Here is a 1,398-nt window from a genome sequence, read left to right as displayed (position 1 = left end):
GCTTTACCCTGCTGTACCACCAGGGAGGACCTTCTTCTTCTTTTATGTGAATGAGATGACTTTTGGGAAGCACCTATGTATGTATGGATATTGGTTGCCAGGATAACCAATCACATAACTAGAGGGGTAGAACTTCTAGTCCCATCCCCTGACCTCCAAGGAGGGGAGTGAGGCTGGAAGTTGAATCAACTGTCAATGGCCAGTGATTTAATCAATCATGCCTAAGTAATGAAGCCTCCATTAAAACGTAAAAGGCAGAGCTTTAAGAGCTTCTTTGTTGGCCAACTTGTGAAGACTTGTGGAAACTGGTCCACCTGGATGGAGCTTGGAAGCTCACTGCTTTTTCTCTATCTCTGTCAGGTTGACCCTAAGCTATATTTTACAGTACACCAGTGATCTAGTGAGTAAGCTAGTTTCCTGAGCTTGGTGAGCTGCTTTAGTCAAACCTGAGAAGCACTGGTAACAAGCTGGACTTACAACTGGCATTTGAGGTGTAAGGGTGGGGTGTGGGAATCTCCACTCTCTGGAGTTCTGGTTGTCAGAAGCAACTTGGACTTGCAGCTGGTAACTGAAATGAAGGACAATCTAGGGACACTGAACCCCTTACCTGTGAAACTGGATGCTATCTCTTAGTAGACATGGCTAAACGAGTTGGAGCCTCAGACACTGCTATGTCCGACACTGGCTTGCTGCTGTGGGGGAAGTTTAGACAGAGACAAACATTAGAACTGGAGTTGGCAATCCTACAAACTCAGGTCATTAGCCTAAAGGAGAAAGTGTCACTGAGTAATCTAAAAGGGGGAGATTCCATGTTTCCTGCCACACCTGAGGAAGAGTGGATTTGAGTGTTGGGGTTAAAAAAGGTCTCAGCAGTGCTCGCTTTGGCAGCACATATACTAACATTGGAACGATACAGAGATGATTAGCATGGCCCCTGCGCAAGGATGACATGCAAATTCGTGAAGTGTTCCATATTTTTACTTCTCTGAAGAAACACTACGGGCAAGAAGAGAGTGGTGGGACATTCTCAACAAACTCCAAAGCATTAAATGCCAACCGAGAATACTCTATTCTGCGAAGCTCTCCTTCTTCTATGAAGAAAGAATAAGGACATTCTCAGACAAACAGAAACTCCACAATTTCATCAAGACTAAACCCCCAATCCAAAAACTACTACAAGAAGTCCTCAAACCAAATCCAACAGAATAATGAACAAGAACAGTTCAAAACAAGGAATAAAAATACAGAAGGACCAAAATGGCAAAGTAGGTGCCAGTATATCAATATTATCTCTAAATGTAAATGGCTTAAACTCATCAGTCAAAAGACACAGAGTTGCAGGATGGATTAAAAAACAGAAGCCATCATTCTGCTGTCTGCAGGAAACACATCTAACTA

The sequence above is a fragment of the Condylura cristata genome, unplaced genomic scaffold, assembly GCF_000260355.1.
Source record: "Condylura cristata isolate star-nosed mole 26May11 unplaced genomic scaffold, ConCri1.0 scaffold00016, whole genome shotgun sequence".
NCBI classification, from domain to species: Eukaryota; Metazoa; Chordata; class Mammalia; order Eulipotyphla; family Talpidae; genus Condylura; species Condylura cristata.
This window is presented reverse-complemented; position numbering follows the sequence as displayed.